This window comes from Amborella trichopoda, chromosome 2, assembly GCF_054954075.1.
Source record: "Amborella trichopoda isolate Santa Cruz 75 chromosome 2, AtrichopodaSantaCruz75HAP2 v2.0, whole genome shotgun sequence".
Taxonomy (NCBI): domain Eukaryota; kingdom Viridiplantae; phylum Streptophyta; class Magnoliopsida; order Amborellales; family Amborellaceae; genus Amborella; species Amborella trichopoda.
This window is the reverse complement of record NC_142337.1, coordinates 62,765,376-62,779,009: the sequence shown is the minus strand read 5'-3', so window position 1 is coordinate 62,779,009 and position 13,634 is coordinate 62,765,376.

The following is a 13,634-nucleotide window of genomic DNA, read 5'->3' as shown; positions in this document are numbered from 1 at the left end:
GTTTATATAAGGCTACAACCTTAGTACAGTGCATATAAAAAATCCTCTAGAAAAGAGTTTTCCAACATTGGATAACACTCAAATCAATCGCCTCAACATTGAGACGTGTGGATATGAAGAAACAAATAATCTCAAGTCCTAAATATAACGCATCTTGCAATAAGTTTGTATAGTCATCTATCTTCAAGTTTTTCAAATATTTATAGATCTGTTTTATTCGTTACTATTTTTGAAATTTTAAATTTTGCGATTAGGGTATGATTGAGGGACATTGTAGGAATTAGAAATTAAAAATAAGAGCGTGGTTTCTATAAGGTTGCAACCTTAAACAATCCAATTAAGACGCAGCTACAAATTTTTTCATGACATGTAATTTTGATGTAAAAAATTATTAAGATTATCTCAAAATCTATTCTCATATCTAATTATAAAATTTTAAAATCCAAAAATATTTAAAATCAAGTAGATCTATAAACGTATGAAAACCTTGAAAATGGATGGTCTAGATAATGTGTTGGAAGATGCACTATTTCTAGGATTTAAATTTTATTTATTTTTTTCATATTCATACATTTCAATGTCGAGATGATCAATTGGAGGGTTTTCCATTATTAAAACAACCTTTTCGATTGATTTTTGAGATGTATCTTGAATTCTACATCTTAAAGTTGCAACCTTATTCAAATTTTTCCTTACAAATAATACTTTTTATTTATAGAGGGAAAAAATGGAAATACAAGGATACGTTTGATATTTGGGCGAATGAAGACGTACAAGGTGGTCCAGATGGGGCCAATTAAAACGTATGGGAAGTCAAGAAATATTTCTGATAATTCGGGAAGCATCTAAAGGTTACTTGGACACGTATGACAAATAGTAACTAACCACGTGTCCCGCGCTAGGGCATGAGAAGCGTGGTACCAAGTTGCCAATGATAACACAACAAGTGGTGTCCACTCATTGGTGATTGATTGGTATAGTATGGACGGTTCAGATTTAATCTTTCCGTTATAAGGACGGATGATATGGCAGTCTATTTTGGAGTCAAAGGGCCCACTGTAGTGTAGTAGGTGGATCATTTATTGGGGTTTTTGACTAGGAGGGAATGGAGCACAAATAGAAGGGATGAGGCCGTAACCTTTCTATTATCGTTTTTAACGATGGCAAAAATAAGAAAAAGAGAGAGACAGTCTTAAAAGTGAATACACATGTCGACTCTGTTTTTTTTTCAAAATTATCTCACGTTTTGAGGATGTTATCCTCATACAGCTTTTTAACCCTCCTTTTTTTTTTTTTTTTTTTTTTTTCTTTTTTCTTTTTTTTTAGTAGGGCAATAACCTTAAATGAGAGACAATATTAATTTAGAAGGTAGTTCGAAGTTAGCATTCTCAGACAGCCTCATTCTTAGCAAACAATTGACTTAATGTAGTCCAAGGATGCCAACTTCGGACTGTCGGAAAAGCACCAAAGAAAGCGCCGTGAGAAGCACTAAAAAAGGCGGTATAAGAACACAGAGCTCGGACCACTTTTGAATGTTTAACAAAGTCAGTTTTTACAATATGAAGATGCTAACCTCATACCACTTTAAAAAATACCACAGAAGGTGGTTCGATGATGCCAACATTGGGTCGATCAGGCACTGCCCTAAACATTAAGGTGCAACATTGCTAGAGAAAAAACTAAAAAAATAAAATAAAATGTAGTCGGAGTATACGGTCCAAAAATAATATCCTCGGTGCAATCTAAAGATAGTATCCTTCGACCTAGAGACAAATTTGAAAAAAATAAAAAACCTATGGTTGACGGACCTTCCGCCTACTATTAACCCAAAATCGATTCATCTTGTATTTTAGTATTATTTTTGTGTCCGTACGTAATTATATCTAATAGAAATGCTTATAGAGGTGAGAAAGGGGGGGGGGGGGGGGGGGTTGGAGAGAGAATCTTGAGAGAAAATGCATAATGAGCTCAACCACTTGATGACTCTCTCTCTTTATGATTCTCTCTCTTCCTTGATGATTCTCTCTCTAACTCGTAATTATCTCTTTCTCTCTCTTGATGATTTTCTCTCTATAGCTTGCTTTAAGTCTCATGAGGTCCACGTACACCTAACATGCATGGTGCTTCCTTTCTCTTTCCTCACTTGATATGCATGGCCTTAACAAATATCTCTCCAACGTGGTATTATGAAATTGTTTCTCACGAGAAAGGCGTGTTGATATAAGCGGTGTTTGTATTTTCTCTCTCTCTTTGGTGTTTGTACAATTTTCTCATACATGCATTCATATATGTTGACATATTAAGATGTATTTGGTTTTGTATTTTTTATTTTTCCCCATATTCGTTTCATCATTATCATGAGAGCTTTATCTAAATTATTTGGGGTCGATTGTACGAATCGTAATCCGTTATTTTGCCTTGTTAAGAGTCATACTTTCATCAAGACCATAAGTCCTTATATCTTTTATTATTACTTCCATCTATATCATTTTGGGTCTTTCGTTACTCTTTTAAAGCTTTTCACTTGAACCAAATCGCACTTCCTAAAGAGTGCTGTATTAGGTCTATGTTGCACAAGGGCCGCCACCTAAATCTATTTTATCTCACTTTATAGCATATTGAAGTTACATCTAAGTTATCTCAAATGTATTCATTTCAAAATTTATTATTCTTGTCTTGCCACTCTTTCATCCCGACATCCAAAATTTATGAAAAGTTGTAGCAAAGTTTTACGTTGATTACCTACTTAATACAATCTACCTCCTTTACCTGGGATTGGCATGACTAGCAGGGGGCTGGTCAAGACACAGTTTCTCCCCCATACTCGTTTCCTAGACCTAAATGATATTGTTAAAAAATTGTAAGTTTGTGGGCGAATCGGGGTTTGGAGGCTTTTGATAAACTATAAAAAGATGAGCTTTCTTATTTCCGGCACGCAAAGGCGTTGTGTCAAGACTATATTTGCTGCTTATTATTTAAAATAAATATGTAAATGGATGTACCAAGTAAGAAAAGTGTATTATAAATGGGAAATCGGACCCCTGCATATATAGTAGGAAGGTAGCTTTTAAAGTTGTTGTAAATTGACAATTATTTAAGGGCGCCTCTGTGCCATGCGAGCGTGCTGAGTGCACTTCAAGTGCCATCGCACACTTCACATGCTCCGCATAAGCTTTCAAGGTTTCACTTCTTGTTTCATGAACATAAGGCAAAGAAGTGCTTTCATATAAGTATAGAATAAAAACTCAGTTTATCTCATTTTAGAAAAATATAGTATTAAATCATATTATCTTAAAATACTGTCTAATATTTGTCAAAACTAAAATACAAACAAATCTCTCTCCTCTCTCTCTAATGGATTTTATTTTTTTAATTACTCTCTCTCTCTATTGGATTTTATTTTTCGAATTGCTCTCTTGCTCTCTCTAATGGAGTTGTTATTGATTGCTCTCTCCCTCTCTCTCTCTTAATGGATCTCTTTTTAATATCTCTCTCTCCCTCATGCATGTAAGCCATAGTCTAACCTGGGCAAATAGGAGCTATAGGCACATGCATATGGGTGTGGTGTATAGGGCTGAGGCCCCAAACAATCAAAGTTAAGCGCACCTTTAAATAATATCATAATATATTTTTAGGTGCTGGAAATCTTTGTGATGGTTTGAATTTTTTTTTTCATATCTAATTATAAAATTTAAAACTTCAAAAATAGTGTTGATTGAGCAGATCTATGAATACTTGAAAATTCTTGAAAATTGACGATCTAGAAATACATTTCAAGATGGACTATTTCCAAGAGTTTTTTTTTTTGAACGGTAACGTACGACTTATCATTAATTCAAATGTAAAATACAAAAATTTAAAGCAAAGGCACAAGATTACAGAAATGAAGTAACCAACAGAGAGGGAGTATGGACTCCTCCTTTGGCTGGAACATAGGCATCTTCATTCTTCTCTCTATAACAATGTTGGACTGTTGCCATGGAGGTTGACAAAGTATCCCAAATTTGAAGAAAAATAGTCATTAATCTCCAAGGAATATGGGCCTTTCTCTTACTTCAGGCAATGACATTTGCTGATTCTCTTTCGATAATCCTGCCCTTTTCCAAAGTGCATAGTAATTTTAAACCTTATAATAAACATCGTGCTTTCACCTCATTTACAGTTGTGATACTACAAAGACCCGAGTAATAAAATATAATGTGACCTAAAATATTTTTGATGTGAAAACCGTAGCCAGCTGATCCTAGATTGCCAAGTGAACTTCCATCAAAATTTAGTTTGAAGGAATTCATTGGTGGTGGTATCCAAACAACCTCACTACAAGTATTGGAAGTAACACCCATAGTCGCAACTGCCAAGGGATTGCTAATGATAAGACTTTTAGGGATAAAGCTACTATCCTTATGTGCAAAGAACTAATCAGCTGCAACTGCCAAAATATTTGATTTTAATGTAGCAAATCTGTACTTATACTATCAAATACTCCTTTATTTTTTTCCTTCCATACACTCCAAATAAGGCTAACCCAAATATATCTTCAAATAATAGTTCCCATCTTTGAAATATCGGGTGCGATCCATTGGTCAATAAGAGCTATGACATTTTGGGGCATAGGTAATGACAGATTGAGGCATTGCCGAGCCTAATCCCAAAGATGTGTAACAAAAGGGCATGAGAGAAAAAGATTTTGTGAAGTTTCATCATTGTCTTTGCATAAGATACAGACTACATCATTGTAAATGTTTTTTGTGTCAAATATGTAAAGTGGCATTATGGATGACTATATTATTGTAATTTTTTTTTTATTCTAAGTGTGACTTATACAGACTTTTTTTTATCTATAATGTTGCAAAAATATTTTTTTTTTCTCAGTAGGAACTAATTCATGTTTGTCGAAATGAAGATATGTGACAAGTCCATATGTATTGGCAATGTGAATATATTTTTTATTGATACTATATCAATGTAATTTTTTTTTTCTATATGTAGTGGTTGATATATACTATTTTTATCTATAATGTTGTATAAATAATTATTTTTCCCAGTAGGAACTAAAATATTTTTTTCAATATAAATATTTTGCATTAACAACAAATATAACTTCATGAACTACCCCTACATATTATCACTACACATGGTGATTATTTTTCATGTTGAACTGTGAGGTTATTTTTTAACATTTTACATATTAAAACAGTTGAACCATGACAAGATTTGAGGAAGACCCGATATAGCAACATGGGGTCAGACTTGATCCCAATAAAAAAGACAAAATTATTTGTAATTACTGCCAAAGATTGATAAGTAGTGGGATACATAGGTTCAAGCAACACTTGGCAATGGTTAAAGGAGATGTTTCTGCGTGCAATAGTGTCCCTAATAATGTAAGAAAGCAGATGACGTCATTTCTTAATGCTACCAAAGGTAAAAAAATTACAAAGCAGAGGATGAATGAGGAGATAGCTAGTTTATATACGCCATCAAGCAGGAACGATCCAGAAGAGCAATATAATAATGACTTGGAGATGGTCACAAGAATGAGTTTACATGAAACATACCAGAAAGAACACGGGTTTAGAATGCCTAGTGGTTATGACATAGACATACATGGTGGGCATAGCTCAGACATGCATGACGGGCCTAGCTCGAGCATGTATGGCGGACCCAGCTCAAATATGTATGGAGGGGTTCGTGGCAATATGTATCAAGAGGAATCAGACATTGAAAAAATTATTTCTAGCTTATCTAGGAGTGCCGGTATTGCAGGTCATTATCGTATAGGCCCATTTCTCTTAAAGCCTAAGTCAGAACAGATGACCCTCAAAGACATGGTGAAAGGTACGAGAAACATGTTGGTAAATGGTTCTACGATAAAGGGATCCCCTTTGATGTAGACAATAGCCCATATTTTCCACATATGGTCAACGCAATCCAGAGAGCCGGGCCCGGGGTAAAACCCTCGACGACATATGAGCTCAGTGAGCCAATATTGGATGAAGAGGTAGAGGAAGTTAGAAAGTGGATTGAAGAATATAAACATGGTTGGCCAAGAATATGTATTACTCTCATGAGTGATGGTTGGTTGAATAAAGTTTGCAAAAAGGAGTTTGTAAACTTCTTAGCCTATTCCCCAAAATATAGAGCTTTTTTATCTAGCAAAGACGTATCAGGGATGAAGAATGATGCAAACTTCTTCATACGACTATATGATCAGATGGTGGAAGAGGTGAGAGATAAGCATATAGTCTAGTTTATCACGGACAATGCGCGTGCATGTGTTTCTATTGGCAGCAAGTTGATGGATAAGATGAAGCATCTAGTATGGACCCCGTGTGTTGCACACAGCATCGATATTATGTTAGAGGAGATTGGTGAGATCAAAATTGTGAAGGATACTCTACATGAAGCGAGGTTGGTGTCAAGATTTATATATAACCATTCTAAAATTTTATTTTTGTTCAAAGAACAGTCTAAGAAAAAAGAAATAATCAGGCCTGTCATAACCCGCTTTGCGACTGATTACTTGGTTGTGGACTCCATTCGAGAATCTGAAAGTGCATTAAAGAGATTGTTTACTAGTGAAGAGTGGTTAAATGACTGCCTCTCGAAGTCTAGTAATGGGCTAAAAGTGGACGACATAGTCTCAAGTAGGAAGTTCTGGTCTCGATGTTCCAGTATCATATAGGCCACTGCCCCTTTGGTCACGGTGTTAAGAATGATGGATGCTAACAAGAAAGCTACCATGGGCATCCTTTATGAAGGTATCGAGAGGACCAAATCAGCTATTGGGGAGAAGTATAGTTTTGTTAGTAAAGTGATCGAGATTATAGAAAGAAGGTGGAACACCAAATTTGGACGTCCAATTCATTATGCAAGTAAATATATATTTATATCATTGGAATGTTTCATTCTAAATTATTTTTTTATGAAATTTTAAATGATATTTCTCTATCTATATATTTTCTCGGTTACTACTTCAACCCAAAATTTTTCTTTGGACACCTGGACATCCCCACAAGATTATGGAAGGGGTCAGATACATTATTGCCAGGTTGGAGAGAAGCCATCGAAATCAGGTAGCAGCAACACAAGAGGTATTATTTAATATTTGGGTAAGAACTTGATTGAATTATTATATTTGTGAGGAATAATACACTAAAACGAAATATTTTGTTTTAGCTTGCTATGTATAAGGATGCTATAGGATCTTTCAAAACTAGACTTGCCAGGAATTCTCGAGCTAAGATGGATCCAGGTTATCCCCTAACTAATATTTTGTTCATTTATATATTTAATCTTATTAATTGTTCTTGCATTTACAATGCTTTTTGCATTTTAATCCAGCTGAATGGTGGGAAATATATGGTAGTGATGTACCCCACCTAAAGAGGATAGCAATCAAGGTGCTCTCCCAAATATGTTCTGCTACTGGCTATGAGCGAAATTGGAGTACGTCCAATGGTTGCACACTACTAGGAGGAATCGACTCGCTTCGGAGAAGCTTCATAAACTAGTCTACGTTCATTACAACTTAAACCTCCGAGAGCGAGAAATAAGAATGAAGCTTGAAGACTATGGGCCGATAGACTTAGATACAATATTTATCACAGACACAACAGAACAATGGGTAGTAGAAGAATATGAGCCAGTGTTGCACAAGAGAACGTTCCTTGAGGCTATCGGTGAGGAAGATCTTGAAAAAGGTGATGAACGACATGAAAGAGAAAGCAGCCCGCCAACATATCCACAATTCGTCGGAGATGTCGGTGATATTGCACCTAACGAGGGGGAGTGAGAAGGGGGTCTAAGGGAAAATGAGAGAGATGATGATTCTGAGGTCACCCAATCCCAGCCAAATTATTCACATATGAAGTCTAAACAACAAGAGGGTAAGGATGAGCACGATAGTGTAGGTGAGTATGAAGGACGGACAAGCTTCGGGGATTTTGGATTAGGACCACAAGAAAACACTAACACTCAGGGATTTGGGTATAGTCAGGTGCCCACGAATTTGGATGATTCGTTTTTAGAACGAGTTAATAAATTGTCACGCGAATTCAATCAATGGCATCAGCATGACCATGATGAATAACGACGACGTCTGTCATTTTATTTTTAGATCGTATGCTACGAATTGTATGCTTTATTGTAGTTCATGTATGATAATATACTTAATCCATGATAATTCTTATCCTTTCGTGTGATGTAAATTAAATGGTAAATAGTAGTTCATGAAGGGAAATAACATATCAATATTCGCATATTCATGCGAAGAAATGAAAATTCTTAATAGTGTACCCCATTTCTTATTGAATTCATAAAAAACAACATTTATAATGAATTTTTATAATTTTTTCGGATTTTTTTTAAGGTTCAATTTGACCGATCTGCAGATTCCCGACCCGGATCGCCGATTTGGCGATCCGGATGGGTTTTTTAGATGCCTGATCCTGGTCACCGATCCGCTTTTTAAACCACTGCATTGGACAAAATGGTCGGGTATGGGTCTGAATCTTTTGTGGACCTCATCGAATCCCATGGGTCCGAGTCAAGGTCAAAGTGAACAAACCCAAATATTTATAAAATATATCTATATATAATCATAATGAAAATAAAGAGGGAAATTTAGAGACTGTAAAATATTTTCGGTATTATATAATGATCCATATATTGGGTAATTTATGCTCAAGTCCATCCTCCCCTCTTGCTAAACTTTTTTCTAGTTTTATCCCTCGGTTCTGCACAAACCGCACCCTTGAAAGAATGCAAAGTGCGCACTTTTAGGTTAGCTCTAGAGCTCCTTTCATTTTTTTTAAAAAAATTATTTAAAAAAAATCACATTTAGATGAACAATTAAAAGGAGAATTCACGTCATCGGATGTATCTAGAGAATATAAAAAAAATATATATTCTACAAAAAATAACCAAAATACCCCTAACATTTAATGGGTATGTTGGCTATTTTATATATATTTAATTAATTTTCATGTATTTTTAACATGTGTGTATGGTTGAGAAGTGCTGACAACCTAATTTTTATCTCAATCTAATGTATTAAAGAACATGCTCTCAAAATTGGCTTATTCTCAAATCTTGAGGTAAAGAAACTTCCAAGGCCATCAAACCACGGTTTCCATATGGCATGCTATAGTGTCATACGATGTGGACGCTTGAAGGCTGCCCTTCAACGGTTCAAATTGAATCTAGCATCATCCGATAGCCACAAAATGATTTCGCTTTTCTAAAGTTAAATTTTATATTTATTTGAAATTTAGTAAGTAAATGTATTTTTATTTTGTACAATTTGAAGCATTGGAAGAGTGCTTGCGCACCCCTCTTCTACCACATGATGTGGACGGGAGACTTTCCCTTCCGTAATCCATTAGAATTCCAGGCATGTTGTCAAACATAGTATTTTTTAAATCTAGATATCAAGTATTCTAGCTTTCAGTTATCAAACACACCTTTCTAATAATTGTATCCTTTTCTTAGCAAAATTTACAGAATGGTAAAATTTATACAAGATGTAAACCTTATATTATACAAGTAACATGTACAATAAAAACTCTTACAGTGTTGTTTTAATACTAAAAACTGTTGGAAAATATTGTTCGACTTTAAGATGCGTGGATATGAAAAATATAGTTTTAAGTCTTAAAAACAGTACATCTTGTTATGTATTATCTTGACTATTTATTTTAAAGATTTTCATGCGTTCATGTGTCTACATGAACAGTTGAACTACACTATTTTAAAGCTTTAAATATTATAATTCGATATACATATAGGTTTTTAGGCCATCACAAAGATTTACTGTATTAAATCGTAGCCAGCAGGGGATGGAAATTTGTTATGAGGAAGAGAAGCATTCCGGCAAAGAGAAAGGGAACAGTAGCTGCATACTCAGGAGAGAGAGAGAACTCAGAGGAGAGAGAGCTCAATCGAGGAGATGAGAAAATTAGAAAGTATGCTTTTTGGACAAAAACAAAAGGGCTGAGGAAAGGTCTTACTAAAAAGTCAACATGAAGATTACAGAGAGAGAGAGAGAGAGAGAGAGTGAATTTCAGTATTAGTTACTTCCACAAGTTTCAAAGATGCAATAATGGAATAAACACCATTTTCCCCTATTCCAATAAACAAACCAAAAATCAAAAGTAATACAATTTCATGCAATGAAAGCTTCTAAAACACCGACACACAACAACACATGATTGTATTAACTTTTTGAATGATATATCCACCATCATATATACCAATTTCTTTGCTCTTTGTCATTGGCACCACTTGCAAAAGAAAATAAACTATTGCAATGCAAGTTCATAAATGTGCATATACACACGTTCAATCCTTTTTTTCATTGTATTCTATGGTAAGCTAGGCTTGAAATGAATGCATATATATGAGTTGGTGAGGTAGATATAGATTGAAGTCTAATGAATTGAGATTTTGCTAGTTTGCATGTGGGGTTGTTGATGGGCCGGATTTGGGGTGTGCTGGCCCGAGTACCGCCCAAAACAGTATGCGCTAGGCTAGGTCCAAACCTTTAGGCATGCCTGGCTTGAATTCATTATAAACAATTCCAAGCTTAGCCCAGACCAAAAAAAGAAAGCAAAAAAGAGGCTAGGCCCCATATAGATATGAAAAGTAGTTTGTTGGATATATGATATGTCGTCATCGTCATTTAAGTCTTATCCCACTTATTTGAAATCGGTTATTAAATATATAGTATGTGTCTTAAAAATTCTTGAGCTAGGCTAATGATAGCTCGAGCCGGCCCAGGGCCTTAACATGTGGGCCAAATCCGGCTGGGAACTTGGCCTGGAGCAAATGACCGGAGGCTGGCTGGGGCCGGTTGACAGCCATCAAGCCATGAGGACATGGCAATTTGTGGATGTTACATTAGGGTTTCATTGTCTTGTCATGTAGATCAATTCGTGCAATTTGAATGTGGGACATGCTATGCATGTATGCACGCTTTTTATGATGAGTTGCCATCAAGAAAGAGCAAATAAGGCATGTTGAAAATGACTACATTTATTTTGGAACATGAATGTGCCTCAATGGCTAATATAAAAACCATTCTAGGTGTATGTATGGAGGAGCACACAAATACGCATGGGAAAAAGTTTATATAAGAGCGAGGCTCTAAACAATTAAATTAAAGCACATCTAAAAAATCCACTAGAAAATGTTATTTCGATTCTCAAAAATCTTCAAATCGATCATCTTGACCACGAGATGTATGGACATGAGAAAAAATGGATTTCAAGTCTTGGAAATAGTCTACATGAACAGAAAAGTTTCCATGTGATGGAGATGGCCTATGCATGGCCTGCAAGTAAACCCCAGTAGAAGCAGATCGCATCGTTTGCATGACCTGTGGACAGCCATGACATATCCATTGTTTTTTATTTTTTTCTTGATTTTTCTCTTGCATCTCACTCATACCATCTTTGTGATGGAAGATGAAGAATGGGTTACTTCTTGTGATGCGTAGTACTCGCGTGTAACCCCAAAAAATTTGAGAAGCTATTGAAGTAGGATCAAAACCCATTACAGGTGTGGGTGTTTGGTGGTTTTTAGGGGATTAATTAGTAGTATTGGGTTGTTTGGGTTGGAGAAGAGTGAGTTGGGTGGTTTTGTGTTTCTAGCAGTGGTTTAAAAAGTGGATTGGTGATCCGGATCAGACATATGAAAAACTCATCCGGATCGGTGAATCTGCGATCTGAGTCGCGAATAGGCTGATCGGTCAGATTAAACCTTAAAAAAAATCCAAAAAGTTTATTAAAATTCATTATAAATGTTGTTTTTTAAGAATTCAATAAGAAATGAGGGTCCTCTATTAAGACTTTTCATTTCTTTGCATAAATATGTAAATATTGATATATTCTTTCCATGCATGAACTACTATTTACCATCTAATTTACATCACACGAAAGGATAAACATAGAATTATCATGGATTAAGTATATTATCATATATAGACTACAATAAAGCATACAATTCGTAACATACGATCTAAAAATAAAATGACAGACGTCGTCGTTCTTCATCATGGTCACGCTGATGCCATTGATTGAATTCGCGTGACAATTTATTGACTCGTTCTAAAAACGAATCATCCAAATTAGTGGGCACCTGATTATACCCAAATCTCTGAGTGTTAGTGTTTTCTTGTGGTCTTAATCCAAAATCCCCGAAGCTTATCCATTTTTCATGCTCACCTACACTATCGTGCTTATCCCTATCCTCTTGTTGTTAGGACTCCATATGTGAATAATTTGGCTGGGATTGGGTGGCCTCATAATCATCATCTCTCTCATTTTCCCTTAGACCCCCTTCTCACTCTCCCTCATTAGGTGCAATATCACCGACATCTCCGACGAATTGTGGATATGTTGGCGGGCTGCTTTCTCTTTCATGCTGCTCATCACCTTCTTCAATATCTTCCTTACCGATAGCATCAAGGAACGCTCTCTTGTGCAACACTGACTCCTTTTCTTCTACTACCCATTGTTCTGCTGTATCTGTGATAAATATTGTGTCCAAGTCTATCGGCCCATAGTCTTTAAGCTTCCTTCTTATTTGTCGTTCTCGGAGGTTTAAGTTGTAATGAACGTAGACTAGTTTATGAAGCTTCTCCGAAGCGAGTCGATTTCTCCTAGTAGTGTACAACTATAGGAACGTCCTCCAGTTTCGCTCACAGCCAATAGTAGAACATGTTTGGGATAGCACCTTGTTTGATATCACCTTTAGGTGAGGTACATCACTACCATTTATCTCCCACCATTCAGCTGGATTAAAATGTAAAAAGCATTATAAGGGCAAGAACAATTCATAAGATTAAATATATGAATGAACAAAATATTAGTTAGGGGATAATCTGGATCCATCTTAGTTCGATAATTCCTAGCAAGTCTAGTTCTGAAAGATTCAATAACATCCCTATACATAGCAAGCTAAAACAAAATATTTCGTTTTAGTGTATTATTCCTCACAAATATAACAAATCAATCAAGTTCGTACCCAAATATTAAATAATACCTATTGTATTGTTGCTACTTGCCACCAACCCCTCCATACATATTTGAGCTGGGCCCGCCATACATGCTCGAGCTGGGCCCACCATACATGCTTGAGCTGTGCCTATCATACATGTATGAGGTAGGCCCACTATGCATGCCCATGTCATGACCACCAGGCATTCTATACCCGTGTTCCCTCTGGTATGTTTCATGTAAACTGATTATTGTGGTCATCTCTAAGTCATTATTATATTGCTCTTCTGGATCATTTCCGCTTGATGGCGTATATAAACTAGTTATCTCCTCATTCATCCTCAGCTTTGCAATTTTTTTTACCTGTGTACCCCATTACTTATCAATATTTGGCAATAATTATAAATAATTTTATCTTTTTTGTTGGGATCAAGTCTGACCCCATGTTGCCATGCAGGTTCTTCCGCAGATCTTGCCGTGGTTCAACTTTAATATGTAAAAAGTAAAAAATTAACTTGACAATTCAACATGAAAAATAATCACCATGTGTAGTGATAATATGTAGGGGCAGTTCATGAAGTTATATTTGTTGTTAATGCAAAATACTTCTATTGACAAAAATATTTTAATTTCTAT